This window comes from Zootoca vivipara, chromosome 3, assembly GCF_963506605.1.
Source record: "Zootoca vivipara chromosome 3, rZooViv1.1, whole genome shotgun sequence".
Lineage (NCBI taxonomy): Eukaryota > Metazoa > Chordata > Lepidosauria > Squamata > Lacertidae > Zootoca > Zootoca vivipara.
In genome coordinates, this window is record NC_083278.1 from 39,229,463 (window position 1) to 39,250,616 (window position 21,154).

Sequence of the window (21,154 nt, forward strand, 5' to 3'; positions counted from 1 at the left end):
CCTTATAGTTTGTGCTCTTTTTTTTTTGCTCTTGCTCTCTAAATTGAGTTGCTACACTTGAAGCTAAACACGTGTTTTTCTCCCTCCCGCCAGCCCACTGGAAGGTGCAAGCAAATGGCACATTTTTACTCCAGCCTTCTCTTCTGGGATATGCAAGGCCCGTAATGTTAGGCAAAATCATCCAGGATTGGTTCAGCTGTCCAATAAATCCAAGTGGCTTCTTGAAGCAGCAACATTTTTAGGGGCTTCTATAAAGCTGCTTCATTTTAAAGCATCTCTACACCACTTTACATTTAAAATGTATAATCTCAAAGCAGTTTACAACCCCACTCAAAACAACAAATAAAGTATTACAAAATATCAAAATAAACCATTACCAATGAAGGCTGCATTAAAACAAAAAACAAAACAAAAAAAACTATTTAAAGCAATGTAATTAACAGGAAAACAAAATATTCTTTTAATCATAAAACCATTAAAAATACAGCATCCCTGGCAACTACATAAAATAATTGAAACAGAAGCTGCACCCACATTTCCCCTCTACCACACACACCGGGGGGGGGGGGAGCTTTTCCCAAATACACCCTTAGCAACTAAATAGCTGATACTCACCCAACCATTTATGACAAAGCTAATGTCTGGTCTATAAAAATACATTAAGCACAACTTACAACCAGGTCATTCTCCCATCTCTAACTAGGACAATATGCTGCAACACATGCATGGGCACACAAAGTTTTAAAATAATCACACTCCAGTGTGACTGTATGTGGGATTCTGGGATGCCCCTCTTGGATGGTGTAATGCAGCTACTTGAGATGCAAAATATATTGGGCCCAAACTGTAGCCTAATCAGAGGTACATCTCACTTCCAAGCAAGTATACTTTGGATTGCAGCCCCACAGCAACATTTTAAGGATTGTCCATTGCATGTCTTTATGCTGGTAGCACTAAAACCAGTGTTTGAAAAATACAACACATCATTATGTGTAATGTTTATCCTACTCGTGAGTCTCGCTTGTCTTATTCTAAACAACACATCACAAATTGCTATGACAAAATGCATTTCTAAATTGTGACATAACTTCTGTTTAGAATAAAGAATAGCTTGCACTCATATACTTGGCACAAACCAGGCATGAATGCTACACCTTTGGTTGGACATAGGAATGCTCCTTTGGAACTGAATTTTTAGGATCTGATCCAGTTATTACTTAAACATAAATTCTAGGTTGAATTCTCAGTGGTAACTTACCAAGACTACATTTGGCTTCATATCTTCTGGTATGCTCAAATTGTTACCATTTACCAGGGACAGTTATGTTTTCTGGAGCTTGTCCCTGATATATCATGCCTATTTTATCCTTATTTTTTGCCTTTGGGGGATGTTTTGTTAAAACATTTATTGAAAGATCTTATTCCCCACTGGGCACATCTCCTTCTTCATGTTTTCCCCATTAACAGCAGCATCTTATATATATCTACTCAAGTAGCTCAGTAGCCTTGCACCCAGGTGTTATTGCAGCCTACATCTCCTGAGTGGGAAATATTTACATCTTGGCTCTCATGCACTTGGGTGTAAATATAGCTGGATTGTGCATTAAGTCACTGTGCAGGCTACAGCCAGATGTTTCACACACTGAAACTGCTGAAATACATTTTGAACTGTTGAAAATACCGTGGGGCAATTTTTATTTTTCATATCTTCAATAAACCTTGGCTAGAACTGATGGTTAGCAGGGAGAGACCTTAAGCATGAGCTCAGGGTTCAGATAATATACTGAACCAAACTCTGGCTTAGCACAGTGCAGGAGTAAAAAAGATGGAGGAACAAAGTGCCTGAAAGCTCCTATTCAGAAGTCCACATGTACACTAAGTCCTCCTCTCCTCCCCCTATGCGCCCCCTAAATTTTGCTTCCCCCAATCCTCTGGAGTAGTTTTGGGCATGGTGTACGTACGGCATGCATGTTGGCAGGCAGGGAGGAGTTTCATAGCGCAAGTGGAAGTCATTCTGGTTGCACAAAGATTTAGTTGAAAACTACTACCCAAGTATCAGAATGAATCAGTTGCATTTATTTATTATGGCAAAATTCACTGGTAACAGAGGAAGAGGAGGAAGGGGGACTCATGCAAGCCTGATGCTTCCTTTCAGCCTATGAATGCTCGCCCATATAGCACAAGAACGAGGTGCAGCATTGCTTGCAAACCAGGCCAACATCTTTATATAAATTCTAACAGATATGTTTATTTTACTACAGGATTCCAAATATAACTTTTTTTTCTAGTTTGTTTTCCCTTGATTATTTCCAACACAGCAGTTTTCCAGGAAACACCTGCCAAATGGTTTTATTTCCTAATGATACCATTTTATCAACAGAACCTCCAGTTATGAGGTGTAACATTGTGACTATAAAGACCTATATTGTTCCAGCAATTAACAGCAGTCAGTGGTCTAATTACATAGAATTATGCCTTTATATTCCAGCTTTTTAGAAACCTGATCCCCTAGATAGTCTGAATGTTTTGATGTACTCTTGTATTCCAACACCATTAAATATTTCACACATAGTTTTCACTTGTAAAGTTAGAGAAGTTCCAGCTCTTATACTTTTTTTTTTGGCAGACTTGAACAATTTAGTAAAATGTCAAGATTTTATAAAGGAGCTTCTTGGCCGCCTAACAAAGTAGAAATGCAAAACCCTTCAGCACTAGGCTATGTTTTTGCTTCCATTTAAATCAGTTTTCTCACTGACTTTTAAGAGAGCGCATAGGATCCATTTCATTTGGGATAGAACTAAGAAACATGGTGTAATACATAGGAAAGCCCTGAAGAATGTGGCACTTCATAAAAGTATGCAAAATACCCAGATGCCTGTTGAATGTAATCTGTGGGGTAAAAACGTGGCATATGTTTGCCATGGGCAGCATCTCCATACTGCATCAATTGCTGGTAGCAATGCCTTGTCCTTCCTTCTCACCAATTGCACCATGCTATTTAACTTGGAGATTTGGAATCTGGCTACCTTAAAATAGAAGGAAAAAGCATATGTACAGTAAATGGAAGCAGAGCTGATCTGCTTTCAGAAATAAAGCTAAATGAACAGAAATATAAGCCATTTTCAGATGTTCTAATCTAATCTAATCTATCTATCTATCATCTATCTATCTATCTATCTATCTATCTATCTATCTATCTATCTATCTATCTATCTATCTATCTATAATGTAAAAATCATGAAAGTGTGGGATCCACTTTTTTCCGTAACCGCTTGACCAATAATCCTGAAATTTTGACACAATGATCCAGGCCACTCCCCGAGCGCTGTTAAAAAAAATCCCTCAAATCTCACACCTCCGCAAGTACAAACCTCTTTTTCAACAAAGTAAAACAGCGCCCTCAAGTGAATTTCCTCCCACAGTACACCCCCTCCCTTCCTGTGAAATCTACACCACACCCACAAACCCCGCCTCCACCACAAGATCCACCACTCACATCCATCCATCCATCCATGCGGCAGAGGTGTTGGAGACCAAACCAACTGAAAACAGGCCTTTTCTAGCAACAAGGCCCAACATTGCCAAGTGGAGGTAGGGACCTGCCTGGGGGGGATGGGGGGCCAAATAGGGGGCAGGGATATGTAATGGGTCAGAACAGGGTGGGGGGAGACACAGGGATGAAACCTGCCCTCTCCACAGTATCTTGCCTTGACTCCTGAGGCTCAGGGGGATCTGAAGGGGGGGCTATTATCCTCCATTTCACAGACTCACACACAGCACAACGCGTGCAGGGCCAGCTAGTGATACATAAAACCAATTCATGGTTAGGGATAAGTGAGCTAAGCTATCTCCCTATCACCATGGAGGGTGTATTTCTCAATCGGGATGTGGGCTTATTATTTCTGAACACGCATTTGTGGAGAATCCCCATATTATTTAGAATCTCGGAAGAACCGTGCTCTTCATGCTGAATTTACACACAGATTACGTGAAAAGGGCCCCGTAGAAGCTAAATGATTATTAGAGCCAGGGTGCATGTGCTTTTGGATTAATCATCATGATGTTTACCCATGTGTATTTGCATTTCCATGCACATTTAAAAATGCAAATAGCATCTGCAGGACAGGCAGGTGATGATTACTAGAACTGCAACAAATAGGGAGGAGAACTTTAATCCTTTTACACTCCTGTGGCACAATGGGCCCGTGTGTCTGGCTGTTAACCAGAAGGTTGGTGGTTCGAGCCCATCCAGGGACAGCTGTGACCATAATTCCTGCATTGCAGGTGATTGGGCTAGAAGACCCTCAGAGTCGCTTCCAACTCTTGAATTCTATGATTCTATCACTTGCTGCCAGTCCTTTCAATGCAAAGTTTGGTCCAGCATGTATTTGTGCATTGATTTAAGTCAAATATTAAGCTACCGTACTCAGGTTTAAGTGGAAAAAGTACACATGGTGATGCAAGTGTAACTTGGACTGACTGTGGCTACACAGCTCATGCTATTACCCAGTTCTTCCTCTTGGAGGAGTGGGAATGATGTCAATGACACTGTCTGGTCTCACTCCTGTTCTCTAAATTCTTTTTAACAGCCTTAATAATGAAGTCACAAAATTACTTAAAGAGTCTAGAGACACATCACATATGCAAACATGATGTACTTTTATCAGACACGGTGGGAAAAAATTCCAGTTCAAACATGTAAGTGCAGCAGTTACTATGTATACAGTCGTACCTTGGTTGACAAATGCCTTGCGACTCGTATGTTTTGGCTTCCAAACACCACTAACCCGGAAGTGAGTGTTCCGGTTTGCAAACGTTCTTTGGAACCCGAACATCTGTTGCGGCTTCTGCTACTTCTGATTGGCTGCAGGAGCTTCCTGCAGCCAATCGGAAGCCACGTCTTGGTTTCCGAACATTTTGGAAGTCAAACGGACTTCTGGAACGGATTCCATTCGACTTCCAAGGTACGACTGTACTAAATACAATAGAAGTCCTGAGCAAACCCTTAGCGATAACATCATGATGCTCTTCTTTCCTCTGAACACTATGTAACTCCCCCTGCTGGTGATGCTGAGGAGCTCTAGAGCTTTTACTTACAGCTTAGGCCTGCAATCAAATTTGGAACATTTCCAGTCCATACACCACAGGGCTTGTCTCTTCTGTAGAGTTCTCTTAGCTACTGACTGTGGTGGAGGAAGAGGTTGTGCCCTGCAGGTGATGCTATATAAAATCAGCTTCAGCACCACACATGCCCTGCAGCCTCCTTACTCCCTGATGTAGACTGACATCTTCCACAACCCCCCCCCTTTCCTGTGGTAATGTCTCATCCTGGCCATCTTAACGTGACAATAACACAAGTTAGCTGAGTTTCTCTGCAAGAAACATGGTAGAGGCAACTAGGAACATATCCCCTCTTTTTATGTGTATTGCCGATACATTCTTAAGTGAACAAATAAAATTAAAAAACCCCAGAAAACCAGAGTTATAAAACTCATGCCTTCATGGAAGGCTCTCCACTTCAGAGGTTTTCCACCCAACTCATTGAAGGTGCTGAGAATGGCATTGGGGATGCAGCTAACACGCTGGTCTCTACAGCCCCCACTCATGTGGAAATCACCAAAGGCCTGCCTTTTGCACAGCTCAAGGTAATAAATCAAGCATTGTGGGGTAAGTCTCCAGTGCATCCATTTCACAAAAAGGTTGATTAGACAAGCAAACAGCAATGATATAATCCTCACAAGGTGCTCATATCACGTGATGATGTGCTGATGTGTGTGGTTTTTTTTAAAAGTTACCATGAAATGATATTGCTTATTTCTTTATGGGCACCAAACAATTTAACAGCTTCCTTGTAAAAAGAGCAACTCTCTTTTTTCCTGGCAGGGGTCTTGTGTCCTTAAGAGCCGGCATGACAGACAAAAATGCCTTTCCCAGCATGAAGATGCAGCCAGGGGAAAAGTTTCTTCAGCTGAATTCTTTTCCCTATCAGGCAGCTATTAAAGGTTCGCAGAGCACTGCCAAAAACAAGCTTAATCCTATGTTTTGCTGTTATCCGAATCACAAAATTAATGGCTTGACCATTTTATATATTGCATATATTTACATATTCCAGGGGATGTGGGTGTCGCTGTGGTCTAAACCACAGAGCCTAGGGCTTGCCGATCGGAAGGTCGGTGGTTCAAATCCCCATGACGGGGTAAGCTCCCATTGTTCAGTCCCAGCTCCTGCCCACATAGCAGTTCGAAAGCCCGTCAAAGTGCAAGTAGATAAATAGGTACCGCTTCAGTGGGTAGGTAAACAGCATTTCCATGCACTGCTCTGGTTCGCCAGAAGCGGCTTAGTCATGCTGGCCACATGACCCGGAAGCTGTCTGCAGACAGACACCTACTTCCTTGCCCTATAGAGCGAGATGAGTGCCGCAACCCCAGCGTCGTCTGCGACTGGACCTAACGGTCAGGGGTACCTTTACATATTTCAGGGCATCAAGAAAAGTGATTTTCTGAGAATGCTGAAATGAATGTGACAGTTTTGTTTAATATTAAAAAGCAACAAAGGCTACTGCTAATTTATTTAAGAGCAAAAAGCCATTGTTTTTATTACATATGTGAAGCTAACAGTGTTCTGCTTCTCTTTGTTTTTTTAAGTCCAAGGCTATGCACCCCCCCCCCCAGTGTATTCCCACTATTGGTTCGGGAAGCAGTATATACACATTGGTCACAATCCATAGCTGTCCTGTAGCTATCCTGCTGTTTCTCATAGATTACTACTACCTTTTGCTGTGTTTTCCCCCAAAGCAGCTTCAATCCGAATTGAGAAAAAGTATGCCCTATCTGATAATGTGTATATAGCCTAAGACTGATTTTCAAGACAATTGCCTCTGACAAAGCGACAGCTTCTTCTCTAGTTTTCTTGAGCCATTGTGTTACATGTACCAGATTGTTAATTTTGGCAGTAAAGGAAAAGTGCATTCCCTATTCAGAATGGCCGTAATCCTGCCTCTAGTTTGGCTTCTTACAGCCCATTGATTTCAAGTGTAAACCATGTATAAACAGAACTCTAACCAATATCAGCAACAGTGCCCAACACTATTATGTAGCACACAGTTTTCTTGGCCTGAGCTCCCTATACCAACGCCTTTGCTCAAGAACAACGAGCCTTTTCCACAAGGCAGAGGATTATTTTTTTAAAATTAAAACATGAAATGCTTTTTAAAATTTAAGCCACAGTAAAAATATCTTCTAATAGATGCGAGAAATAGTTTATCCTTAGGGGCGCAATAAATGCCAACTAATAAACGATACACATTGTAGTCCTAAATATGCTTTCTCAGAAGTAAGTTCCTCTAAATTTAATAGGCCTTACTCTCCAGTAAGTGTGTCTAGGATTGCCAGCAAAATACATTTGAGAATTTGAAAATTAATTCCCAAAGGACTGATAACATTAGAGTTCAAAATCTGCAATTTAAACTTTTAGATTGAATTCCTAAAACACTTACCTGGGAGTAAATCCAATTGGACTCAATGGGATTTATTTCTGAGTGGACATGCATAGGCTTGTACTATAACTTAATAAATCAAGGCCAGCAGTTAATATAGTAATAACTGTTACTGTTGTGATGCTACAACCAGCTACAAGATGTTCTCTGTCTTGGAAACGGTGGAGTACTAAATGGCCTTGCTAGTTCTGTGACCCCCAAAAAGGTCACTGATAAGAGGATTGGACACAAACATTTATTCCTGTGACCCCAGAATATTAATGCTGGAAAATTTACTTGTGTTTTATGAGACACAAGATATGTCCAATTTTGTATTAAGGAGGTGAAATGTGATGTGATAATTTTCTGAACATACTTTATTTGTTAGCACAGTTATGACTCAACTCTCCTGGCAAAACAACAGAGGAGGAGCTTTTCCCAGTTGTTTGGCTCCACAGTCCAGACTCTGTAACGCAAAGACTTGCGAGGGTAGCCTTAAGCATATCTGAAATTCTTCACAGGGTAAGAACTGAAGTTTCCACAGTACTGTATTAGGAAATTTGCATTTCTACCTGTGGTAGTCTTTACTCAACACAGACGGGGATCTTAATATGAGCACATCTTTTGACTTTCCAAAGTATCAAAATAACTGCAAGTGCTAATGCCCAGACATGAAACATGTAAAGCTCCAGCAATGAGCGTTAAACTATCAGGGGTGTTGTAGATGTTCTCTGACCTCCGCACCCCAGACAGACTCCCGAACAAAGTATCTGTTAGCATAAATCAGTCTCTGCCTTCTCTCCTACCTAACATATGACTGTTTTTGTGAAAAGTTCCAAGTTGCTAACATAGTACCAGCCAGCTGTGACAGTGGGGGCGTGGATATGCAGACATTTGGACTATCTCAGTTGTTGAACTCTTTTATGGTTTTGTATTTTTATATTTGATCTGTATTTTTAATCGTGTATGGTTTTGAACATCTTGGGAGGGGGGGGTAGGGCTAAGCAATTTACAAAAAAACAAGAATAAAACCTGACTTATAATGTGATGTATTTGCGTTGGGCAGCTGTCTTGATTTTGCTGCACTTGTAGCTTTAAAACAATTGTTTTCACTCATAAAAGTATGTTTTCCTCAAACCTGTTAAGCCACCCATTTCATGCTGGTCTAATTCCACTGAGTCTGGCCTTCCTTGTAGCTTTGCTGAAAAAACTACAGTATGAAATTGTTCAGAATGTAGAGTTGGGATATTCTTTTCTTTCTCCACGCTGCACGTGGGAGAGAAAGGAATGTGTGTAAACAACCTTCTCTTAGGCCCTGGAATTCATTTAATCTATGTCTGTGTCTCCTAATTTAGACCCATAAAGGAATTACGAGGGAAATTCTACATAACAAACCCCACAGGAAACATTAACGTTACATGGGGTGGTCTACCAATGTGATTCTTAAACCTCTGTTGCAGTGTTCAGAGACTGCCCTATCCCAGTTTGCTTTGTTCAAAGATACTCACAGTGAACTGAAGGCAACTGTTTCTCATTTGTTAAGTTAGGGTTTAAGTTTTAAAACCACTTTTACTGGAGGGATCCCACGGACTTCAATGGCATTGTTCTGGTGTTAGAAATACCTGATTTGTGCCTCCCCACTCACAGATATACTCTCTTAGGATTTAACTAGAAACATTGGATCCAATCATTGCCTGGGCCCAGCTAGAGTCATCCGGGAGGGTCCTACATGAGGCATGTTCAGGTGTTTGCATGAACATGCAAATGCTGACGTGGTGCACAGTGCTTGGATGTGCACGAAAATCTCATTCCCTACATTTTTGAGCTCTCCACATCCCCAGTCTCTGAACTTCTTCTCATTGCATGGTGAAGGGGGCTTCTACTCTATGGGAGCACTGATACATATGTGTAGAAGCCCCCTACAAATCTTCACTGTGCAAAAGAGGGAAGGTTGGGGACTGAGGAAAGGAACAATGACAAGAATGGAGAAGGCAGAGGATCTTCTGGAGCTGACCAGAGTGAGAACTTCCTGAAAGCCTGGCTCAAGGAAACCAAGTCTACAGCAGTAGTATAGTCTTTACCTTATTTCACATTCATAATTTATAATAAAGAACATTTTGTTACATTCATTTTTTTATTTTAAAAGCCTGCCTGCCTGCCTGCCTGCCTGCCTGGTTTTGCACCACATCTAAAATACTACTGGTACTAGGCTATAGATTAACGTTTTAGCAAACAGGATATATATATATGATCGCAGCAGTTAGGTTTTGAATTTATGTACAGTTGTGTAAGGTAGGAGCCCTTCCGCACACGGCGAATCAGCAGAATTAAACAGAAGATGGGCTCCTTACATATTAAGTATAGAAAGTGGGATGTATCACCACACACAGTTAACAGCAACAGTAAATATGCTTTTCTTCAGTTGGGTTAGAAATACCGTAGTACAAAAAAGGGACAAAGCGCAGGTGCTTAAATGACCAATATGTTATATTCCCTCACTTCAACATCTACTATGAAATCTATGGGTTGCCTCAAAGGAAAACGTGGAAAAAAGAATGAGCTACACTTTTCCTGCTATTATCAATCAGCCATATGAGAACACAATGAATTCAGTTTGAAATATGTGTACCATAAAAGGTTCTTGTGAAAACATATAAGAATACATAAAAGAAAAGAGAATCCAATACAGTATTTCATTTCTTTAACACAGTGCTAAGCACTCAACTATGCTGTTAGGACGGCCAATATTCAACACCCTTCTACTGCAAAAAGAAAAAAGAAAAAGCTCCAGCATAAACTGCATTTGTAATATAGAAGCAGAGTTATAAGTGAAGACTTAAATCAGTTTACTAAATATGTTATCTATATATCTATAGCTATATATAGATATTAAAAGCCAATATTGGATTCCTATATATTATCAGATATTTGAAGAGGCTCTCAGAAAGGAGGTACTATCATTTATCTTGTCAAACTTATCTTTATTCTCCACTGAGGTAAACATAGTCTTCCCTCATGCAAGTATTACTTGTTTGCATTAATGTACACCTGGAATTCAATATTGGGGCAAATGTGTTTAGAATCAAGACTACAGTCCTAATCAGTTAATTCTGATGTATGTACAGGATTTCAATTGTGTACCAAGTTTGTTTTTAATATTACAACATGCATCCAATCAAACTGATGTTATTAAACCTAGGACCAAATTGGATTCTTGAGATACTAAACACATAATAGTATGGAGAAGCTGGGTTTGCATTAATTACTGAAAATTATGCTTATTTCAAGTGTCTGTGGGTTGTATCCAATGGTTATACGAACAGGTAGCCAGATCTTTCTATTTCTCACATGCACAAAATTCAGGTGATTGTCCCCTCCCACTGCCCAACCACAGACCTGTATGACACACCCCAATCTAAATATGCAAGTTTAATAATCTGGGTGGTAGGAAAAGTTCATGTTAAATTTTGAAGACTTCAAAATCCTTTAAGGAGGCATAATGGCCACAAGTCTTCCATGGGAACAACTAATTTTACATTAGTATGTTCCTTGATACTCTTGCTCTGAAAACTATTGATTGCCTAACCCTGTAAGTTTTTTTCAGTTAAAACCTGCTTCATCGGAGTTTGGCAATTGCCACTAGATGATAGGTTAACCCAAGAATGTAGGCAAGCTGGGGAGAAAAATGCAGATACTGTACAAGGTTTGGTTTCTATTTATTTCTCATGCAAATCTTAGGGACAATACACCTCTGCCGATGGGTAAGAAAGATGATTTAGAATCTGCTACAGAAGTTTATAAAAATGAAAATCAATTAGTGGGGAACTGGGGAAGCCAGAAGACAATGAATATTAAAATGGATTCGGGATTATATATTTTTCTTTTTTTTGTTGTTGATGTTGTTTTTTGTTTTTTGCTGTATTTGTATTATTGTATTATGTATTGTTTTTGTATTATGTACTGTTTTTCTATGTGTGTTGATAAAATGTGTAATAAAAAATATAATAAAAAAAAAAGACAATACACCTCTGCCTCCTTCTGATCACTTTCCGTTTTGGATTAATTCTTTGAACTCAGCTAACTCCTCTGATGTGTCATAAACGCTGGTCCTTTTTTATCTTTGTACTTGATACTGTTTCCTAATATTTACTTCGTCTGACACCTTTGACTATATCTGCAATTTGTAATTTTACCATTGTTTGTTTCATTCTTCGTTCTGACAAAAAATTCAATTAAAAATTAATATAAAAAGAAAAGAAACTTCTGTTCTGACAGGCTCAGTGCAAAAAAATAAATAAAAAATCATCCACCACTGTCACAATTAAGATAATTCCTCAGTGCTGTCATTAAAGATTCATGGAACACACCAACAACATTGAAATCCATGCCACAAAGCTGTATTCTGATTGTTTAGAAGAGAATCATAGAGTTGGAAGAGACCACAAGGGCCATCCAGTCCAACCCCCTGCCAAGCAGGGAACACCATCAAAGCATTCTTGACATATGCCTGTCAAGCCTCTGCTTAAAGACCTCCAAAGAAGGAGACTCCACCACACTCCACAGCTCTTACTGTCAGGAAGTTCTTCCTAATGTTTAGGTGGAATCTTCTTTCTTGTAGTTTGAATCCATTGCTCCGTGTCCGCTTCTCTGGAGCAGCAGAAAACAACCTTTCTCCCTCCTCTATATGACATCCTTTCATATATTTGAACATGGCTATCATATCACCCCTTAACCTTCTCTTCTCCAGGCTAAACATACCCAGCTCCCTAAGCCGTTCCTCATAAGGCATTGTTTCCAGGCCTTTGACCATTTTGGTTGCCCTCTTCTGGACATGTTCCAGCTTGTCAGTATCCTTCTTGAACTGTGGTGCCCAGAACTGGACACAGTACTCCAGGTGAGGTCTGACCAGAGCAGAATACAGTGGTACTATTACTTCCCTTGATCTAGATGCTATACTCCTATTGATGCAGCCCAGAATTGCATTGGCTTTTTTAGCTGCTGCATCACACTGTTGACTCATGTCAAGTTTGTGGTCTACCAAGACTCCTAGATCCTTTTCACATGTACTGCTCTCAACCCAGGTGTCTCCCATCCTGTATTTGTGCCTTTCTTTTTTCTTTTTTGCCCAAGTGTAGTACTTTACATTTCTCCCTGTTAAAATTCATCTTGTTTGCTTTGGGCCCAGTTGTCTAATCTATTAAGGTCATTTTCAAGTGTGATCCTGTCCTCTGGGGTATTAGCCACCCCTCCCAATTTGGTGTCATCTGCAAACTTGCTCAGGATGCCTTCAAGCCCAAAGAAGCTTTTATTGCACAGCAACAAGCAAATAGAGCCAGAGATAAGAGCACTGGACTAAGACCGGGGAGTTCGGGGTTCTAGTTCACACCCAGCCATGAAGCTCACTAGGTCACCTGGGGCCAATCACTGTCTTGTAGCCTAATCTACCGCACAGAGTTTTAGAGACGATCAAATGGGGACAGGGAGGACCAGACACACCACACTGAGCAACTAGGACAAAAGGTGGAATATAAATGCATAAAGAAATGCAACCAAAACATACAAAGAAGGGGATTATGATGTAAAAAGCAAATAAATATGTGTGTGCATTATCTGAATGTATTAGTATTGTTGCATTAATAACACCTTGATTTTTTAAAAATTATCGCAGACAGCTTCTGCCACTTAATGTAGCTGCAATCCTATGCCCACTAACTTGAGAGCAATGACCCCAAATGATCTCTCACACCAATCAACACAAATAGTAAGATAAGCCTTGGAGGATCATCTCTGAGTCCCCCACATTTGTTGAGGCAAGTGGGGGGGTGGATGACGAATACAAGCATTTTAATTTGTAGCACCCCAGCTTTGGAAGATGCTCCCCAAGGTGTCACTCCTGGCTCTGAATCTGATGTATTTAAGAACCAGGTAAAAATATTTTTATTTGTCCGTAAGGCTAAAGAGTTATTTGAAAATACTTAAAGACTGCAATCCTAAATACATAGCTTATTATTCATCTAGATTCAGCTAATGTGGTGCACTAGCAGAAGCCAGTGCAAGGGCTCCTGGTAGCATAGTGGGGCTTCACCTCCTTCCTCTCCCCCCCCAATCTGCTCTGGAAGATCAGGAGAACCTCCCTGCCCCCCAGTGAGCAAGGCATGGTGGGGAAAGTGGGGGATTGCTCAATCTGGCAAGTAGAAATGTGCTTATTTATTGCCTAATACAAAACATATCTAAAAACATCTCTAGGTGATTTACATACACAGTTAAAAACAGCCATTAAGTTTATCAATAATACAACACTGCTCCCAAGGAAATATAACTGGGTATACACCAAACATTTAAAGCATGTGGAAAAAAGGACGAAAATTCTGTCTGCAAGTTGTCTTAGCATGGGAGCCACTAACCAAACAATTATTAAAAACAAAATAGGAGTGTGGTAACTAAAAATTCAAACCAAATGTCCACATGTTAATTTAAAACCGAGAGCTATTATATGCTGTGGCTTTTGTAGCGTGGGTTTTTCCTTCATGAACATTAACATGTGTAGGTCCCAAGCAATAAGCAAGAAGAATGTTAGGAGAAAGTTAATAGGTTTTTTTGTTTGTTTGTTTTTGGAGTGAATTGTTTGGTTGTGTTTCTTTAGGTGATCTGAAAAGATAACCAGCTTGTATAAATGCACTACAAAGCAAATGTCTGTTTATTAGTCATCAGATCAATTTCTGGGGGCATGTTAAAATAGCATGAGAGTTCATTCACTTTCTAGTGAGATAAAATTACTTTTGAAGGAATTAAGTTTCGATGCTGGGAGGATTCCAGTGGCAATTAGGTATTTATAGCAAGCACTTCTGTATGTTGCGTATTCCTGATGAAACCAGAACACAACAGTGTGCCCCTCTATTTGATAGCTATTCATGGCCTGATAAGAGGCCTGATAAAAGGTGAGGGACTGCCAATAGTGGCAGTCTTAAGGCTGGGTTTTGGATATGACATTTAGTCTAGTATATTCATGGGATAGTATTCAGCTAATATTTACTCAGAATAGACACACTGAAATGTATGGACATGACTAACTTAGGTCCATTAATTTCAATGGGTCTATTCCAAATAAAACTTAGTTTAATACCAACCTCTGATCTGCGTCCATGAAAATCTTTTGGCATGCTTCCTTTTAACACATTGCTCCACTCCCAAGCCTTTGGGGAGATGGGTTATAAATGCAAAAAGGAGAAATAATTCATTGTTCCTGAATCATGATATTCAAGAATTAGAATGACCACACACTTTATTCTTCTTTTTTTACATATATGTTAGCATAATGTCAGGTTAGGTACTCCTTGAATAAAAGTGCAATCTTGCTTATTTGGATGTAAGTTCTATGAAGGCAGGGCTGTTTTTTTTAATATAAAAATGACAGACGGAATTGCTAGGCACTGGCAGAAGCAAAGGGGACCAAGATACCTCCTATTACATCAGTCACTTGGCCACAGAACAGGTAACTTTATAAATTAACTGTTATTAAAAAGATTGTAAAACATTACATGTAATACAATCATCTATACCTATTGTTGCGGGGTTTTTTTTCCTTTGGAGGGGGGTGCAGGTCAGGAAGTCATTTTTAATTCCTGGATCCAGCAAGGGTTTTTTGGTGAGTTAATGGCCCCCATGTATGAGTTGTTAAGGTAACAAAGGAAATGGCTTTGTGCCGGAGAGCAAATGGATGGCTCCCTCTCTCACCTGGCAGGTAGTGAGAAGGAGTTGGAGTGGTGTGTGAGAGCTGAGCTAGAAGCAGCAGAAGCGCGAGAGTGGGAGACATGCTTGATTTCTGGGAGAAGCAAGACCTTCTGGGGTGTTAATGCTGTGAGCCCTTCCATCATAGGCTCAAGTGTAAATAAAACATATATAATAAAGACACCACAGTCTCTGCTGTCCCTCATTCCAAGGAAACTGGACCCTGGACTCCTGGAACCCTTGACTCCTGGAACCCTTGACTCCTGGAACCCTTGGAATCTTGCACTGCTCAGAGATGTGCGATACTATAACTAAATTGCATGGAGAGGTATGTCCTTGCTCTTCAATAAAGGTGAGACCACTATACTATCTTCCCATTTACATAGCCAGTTTTATAATGGAAGCTTATGTAAGTCTTATGGCACTCAAAAACTATGAGCTTGACTTGGAAGAGTGACTCACTATGAACTCTTGTACCATCAGTGAAGAGATGTTAACCAAAAAATGTCAGTAACCCACAACAGTTTCCTGTTTAGTTTGGAAACTCTTCATTGTGATGGTTTTGTTGTTTGACACTTCTTGTGTTTTATCACATTATATAAAAGACATTGAGGGAATTCGGTCACTTCATATTACTGAACTTCAAGTGTACAGAATACCAAATATAAGACAGCAAGTAAAAGAGCCTAATTGTCTCTTCTACTGTGCTGGACTCAGCTAACATCTAGCTGTGAGGATAAAGAAAAGCGGAGAACATTTACTGAAGCTGCTGCCTCTACATCATTTGTATATAGCAGGGATGGGGAACCTATAGCCCTCCAGATGTCATTGAACTACAGTTCCCTTAATCCCTGACCATAGGCTGTACTGGCAGGAGTTGATGGGTGCTGAAGTCCAAGAACACCTGGACAGCTACAGTTCCCCATCACTGGTCTACAGCTTAGCCATCTCCATGTGACTCATTTCTGGTGTCTTTTTGGGTGTAAAGGTAAAGGGACCCCTGACCATTAGGTCCAGTCGTGACCAACTCTGGGGTTGCGGCGCTCATCTCGCGTTATTGGCCGAGGGGAGCCGGCATACAGCTTCCAGGTCATGTGGCCAGTATGACAAAGCCGCTTCTGGCAAACCAGAGCAGCACATAGAAATGTCGTTTACCTTCCCGCTTGGAGGGGTACCTATTTATCTACTTGCACTTTGACGTGCTTTCAAACTGCTAGGTTGGCAGGAACTGGGACCGAGCAATGGGAGCTCACCCCGTCGCAGGGATTCAAACCGCCAACCTTCTGATCAGCAAGCCCTAGGCTCTGTGGTTTAACCCAAGCGCCACCTGTGTCCCTGCAAACCAAGGTACCACTGTACTAATCATAACCAAATCCTCTAGTAAAACACTGTATTCATACTGAATGTGAAATGCAAGCAAAGCTAAGATAAAGCATAGTGTGGTGCTGAGAATATATTTAAGGGAAGAGGACACGAGCAAGGCTTCATTTCTGCTTTTTAGCAGAAGCTGAATCTTCCTCAGTGCTAGAGATGAGTCTTGGAATATGCTAAGTAAAAAACAAGAGGATGGAACTTGCTAATCAAATGATATGATTTTGAATGAGGTTTAAGCCATGGCTTCCATCCATGGATAGGCAATACATGGTGATATGATTCCACTTTCATTTTATATTCAAAAAGTGCATTTATGCTTCTTGTGCTGCTTGTGACCTGCATGAATGCTGTTAATTTGGGATATAACACAAGAAAGAAATCAATGATGGTTTGAGCATAGATTCTTAGCAATGCAAGCCATTGGTTTTTTAGGCTGTGAATATGTTTTCAAACCACTTCAACCAGACTCCTAAAACAGCTTAACATAGCTTCATCCCAATTCAATATTCCAGCTTGTCATTAGGGACTTATTTAGCAGATGTGACAAGGCCCTTTGTGGGCTGTGGTTACTGGGGGGGGGGAGTACATTTCTGTCTTGTAAATGTTACAAGGCTGACCTTGGCTCTGACATTAAAAACTGTTTACAAGAACCTCATTCCAAATGAAACCCTGTTGACAGGGGTGTCACTTAGGGAGATGAGGGAGTCCCCCAGTCAGGGCTGACTCAAGATATTTTGACACCTGAGGCAATCACAAAATGGCACCAACCTGCTAGGGAAAGAAGAGTTGAGTGAAGATCTGTACCAGGAACAAGCTGGGAATCAAGAGCTACATAGAGAACGAAGCAGGGAATGCAATCAACCTTACCTGATGGTTGAAGTGCAAATCAGAGGAGGAGAAAGCGGTCTGCTCTGAATAAAACCAGGAGAGTGCAGAGCCCAGGAGACCCCAGAGAGCAGCCCATGCCTTTTGCTTCCTAGGGGTGGGAGGAGACCAGCAGTGTCACCTATAGAGGCAACATTGAAGAGGTTGCCAAGGAGTCTGCTGCAACCATCACTGCAACTGTGGTAGTAAACAGCAGTGGGCAATGAATTGCTTAGAGGCTGGATCTGCTGCCCCTGTGGATCCTGCCACCTGAGGCAGTTGCCACACCTTGCCTCGTATGTGGGCCAGCCCTGCTCCCCAATACATTTTGCTGTCTATGCAAAGAACAAACACATTCACATTCCTTGTGCAGAATCTGACCATGCTGGCAATGGGCTTAGCAACAGTTCATACTCCATTTTTCACGTAGGGTTGCCCATTCACTTGTCTGCTTTCAATATATTTCCCTTCATAAAGAAAGGTTAGGACAAGCATATAAGGATAGAAAACCACTTTTACCCTTCAGCTTTCAACAGTTCCATTCTATGCGAAACTTCTTTTTAGCAGGTCCCACTGAGTTCTGTTAGGCTTATTCTCAGGTAAGATTGCAGTCTAGATGATTTGCTAATCTTTAAGGTATCCCAGCACCGAGTTCAACCAGAGTCCAACTATCTATTCAGCCACAAAGCTCACTAGGTGACCTTGAAGAATTTCCTGGACATATCCGGAATATTGCATTAGGAAGCAGTGTCTGGGCAGAAATTTCTATAAAATGTTCAGGACAATCCAGATGCATGGCAACCTATATTGGCAGTGTCATTTTTGGCGACCTTCCTTTAAAATAGCTTAAAAACTTCATTTTGGGGGGCCAAAACTAAAAAAAGCTCAACAACTTTGCCGGGGGAAAAACCCTAGCTCAACAGCTTTGAAATATAGCAACCAACCCTCCACACCCTCTCACAACCTAACCTACCTCAGAGGTTTGTTGTGAGAATAAAATGGAGAGGCAGAGTGGGAGCCATGCAGACTACCTTCAGCTGCAAGTTGGAGGAAAGGAGAAATATAATTATAGTAATAAAAATGCCACTTGCTGTTTAGGGCAACAATAATGAAAGATACTTTTAATATAAGGAAATTATATGATTGATATTTTGATGGTATACTTTTTCTTTTTTGAGGCGTGAGGGGGCGGGGAGTCGGCAACCACCACTGAACCTGCCCCGCGCGAAACGGTGCCCCCTGTTCGCCGTGGCCTTCGAGCGGCTTCCCCTCCGCCAAGCGGGCCGGGCGCGGCAAGCGCGGGCCACGCCTGTCCTCCCCCGGCCCGCTTCGAGCTGGTATGGGAGGAATGTGCCCCTTTCAGCCTGTTGCTCCCTCAGCAGCTGCTGCCCCTTCGTGGCTGGCGGTCGCGGCCCGTCCTCCCGCCTCTTTCTCCCGCGTCTCTTCCCTCCAAGCCGCCTTTCTTCCCCCTCCTTTGGCGCGTCCCTTCCCCGCCCACCCGGCAGGGAAAGACCCTGGCGGCTCCTTCTCCGCCGCCTGCAGTCAGGAGCCTCGTCCAAAGCTGAGAGGCTGCTGCTGCTGCTGCCGCCGCCCTGCCTCCGTTGAGGGCTGAAAGTGTCCTTTCCAGCTTCCTGGGCGTCTTGGCTTTCTGCTTTGGGCTTCCAGAAGAGGGTCGCTCCAGGTTTGGCTCGCGAAGAGCACCGTCGTGGCAAGAGGCTTGGCGAGCGGGGCAGCCGTCGCGTGAGGTATGGCGATGGCCCGGGCTTCGTTTCAAGGGCGTGTTGCTCTTTGGAGCACCTGAAAGGCGAGATTAGCGGACGGTTCCTCCTGTTTGGAATCCCCAAAGCGACACCTAGCAGGGAGGGAAGCCCCGCTGAGCAGAAAGGGATTTCGCTTCGGATTAAACCCGTTGGCACTGGCACACCTTCTGGGGGTGCGTTTGTGTGTATGGTCTCTCTGTGTTGCTATAACGATGAGTGAGTTCTTGATTTTGTTGGAGCCATTGGTGAAATGTGAAATATTACACTTGATCTTAGGTAAAAGGTCAGGAAGCAATATTTAATAAAAGGGGTGGGGTGGGGTAATCCAGATCTTCGGGGGATACCATGAAATTGCACATCAGCAAATGATGCTGCAGTCCCATCCACGCACACTTTCTTCGGTGTGTCATCGAATTCTACTCAATATGCCTAGGAGCAAACTTTTAATTTAAAAGCTCCCTCCACCCTCCAGCAAATTAATAGGGACGTTTCAAAGACTCATCAAAGTTCAGCTCCATGGCAGTGCTAGAGTTTGCCCAAATGAGTGGCGGCTCTGAACTAGACATCAATTCTTTATGTTCAGCGGATGCTGCTGGACAGCATTCTAGGAACGGAGAGCATCGCTCTGTGACTCCTAAGAGGGCGATGGTGAGGAGAGTGAGCAGGAATTTAAAAGTTTGCACTTAGAATGCAGCAGGGGGAAGCCTGGGAGCTGTATATATTGAGTGTGCTCCTAAGTAGGGTTTATGCATAAGAGAGCAGTACTAATTTTTATCAATAGCTATATTTTGCACAGTTGACAGCCAGAAAGCCTTGATTTAAGTGTCTACTGTGCAACTTTGTCCTTGCAAGCAATTTTGCTGCTCTGGAATAGCCAGCTTTTAAATGCAGAACCAGCCGCGGAACTAGCCATGTCTTTCCTTTTTGGAAAACTGACACTAATTTTATCCAGATTGCTGCTTCTAGCACTGACAAGCTGTGTGTTGGAATCACAAAAGTCTCTTGACTAAGGTTACTTATTTGATTTTCAGCCTCGGAAGCCTTGTTTAAATAAATGAAATGAGCTCAGGAGAAAGAGATGGAGAAGCTGAAAGAGGGGGAGAAACCCCTAAAGAGTGGTTACACTTAAATAAAAATGACAAAGGGATTTTGATTAGTCTGTAATAGAGAGTAAATGTGAGGCTGTGTATCCCCTTAAAACCGTTGGCTGGAATGAGTTGTGGTTTCTGCAAGTTCAAAGAACACTAAGCAGAATGAATTATATGAATTGTTAAAGCCAATTTCAATCTATTTTAGTCTTCTTGCAAGGTCATTTTTATAAGCTTTGTGCTTAGGTACCGATACTTGGTTATACAGTAGGCTGTTCCAAAAGTTGAACAAGTCCTCAAAATAGGTCCAGTTGTGGCATGTTTTATATATGTCTCTTATATATTTTTTCTATGTAATAGAGCTTATAATAAAGATCTACAAATGAGTAGATACTATACAAATGAGCATTTGGATCTTAAATAATTCAACAACTACCCAGCTGCATGTTACTGTACTTCCCGTGGATGCAGGCGGAAGAATTTAGAAGCGAAAGTTACTTCGTAACCTATGAAGGATGCTCCTTAGAGACTTCATCACAGGTCTTCTTACATTGCAAAGTGTAAGGAGATTAGCGCTGACAGCACTAACCTTAAGAACGTAATGAAGCCGTCACCAGAAACAGAGAAATAACAGTTTCTTTGCCAACAGCAACTCTTTCTCTTCTTGCAGTGGTTTCAGACTTTTTCAGGGATCTGCTAATGGAAATTCATCTTCCTTTGGGAGTCACCTGTCAACTGCATACTGAGAGTTTAGTTGCAATTTCCATGCCTGCCCGTTCAGCCTCTGCAGCATATGCTTATAACTGGACACTGATGACCCATGCACAAAGTTCCTGTGGCTTTTGAGCCACTGTTTTGGAAACTCA

General features: G+C 41.6%; 1 protein-coding gene across 5 annotated transcripts in view; it reads left to right on the plus strand.

Annotated features, from left to right (window-relative positions):
• PRSS35 (serine protease 35) overlaps positions 1-21,154 on the plus strand; it is a 176,220-nt gene that overhangs the window by 140,205 nt on the left and 14,861 nt on the right. Inside the window, exon 4 of one of the 5 annotated variants that reach the window (XR_009557320.1) lies at positions 5,884-8,457. The exons of 3 other annotated variants lie outside the window; for them this stretch is intronic. The gene's annotated coding sequence lies outside the window, so the exon portion shown is untranslated. Of the gene's footprint in view, positions 1-5,883; positions 8,458-18,946; positions 19,186-21,154 lie in introns of those variants that run through there. One more of the 5 variants, XM_035109512.2, reaches the window with a different exon arrangement.